Raw genomic sequence first — 314 nt, forward strand, 5'->3', positions numbered from 1 at the left:
CACATCGATTTGATAAGCGCATTTAGCGTCGGTAAAAATAAAAACCAAAATCAACAAAACAAAAAAAAAAAACAAAACAAATATACATATGTATATGTATAGAAAAAACCAGATATATACGAAATCGAAATCGATTCAATTTGTATTGTGCTAATCAATGAAAATATGTTGCAAATAGTTGCAAATTGAAGAAACCCATTTTATATAATCATTTTTTTTTTTCGTATGCATAAGGTGATAACTGCTGGACGCTTGACAAATCGTTCAAGTCGTCAAAAAGATATCCTCTAAAAAAAGATACATATATATACAAA

Source organism: Drosophila willistoni, assembly GCF_018902025.1.
Source record: "Drosophila willistoni isolate 14030-0811.24 chromosome XR unlocalized genomic scaffold, UCI_dwil_1.1 Seg8, whole genome shotgun sequence".
In the NCBI taxonomy this organism is placed as follows: Eukaryota; Metazoa; Arthropoda; class Insecta; order Diptera; family Drosophilidae; genus Drosophila; species Drosophila willistoni.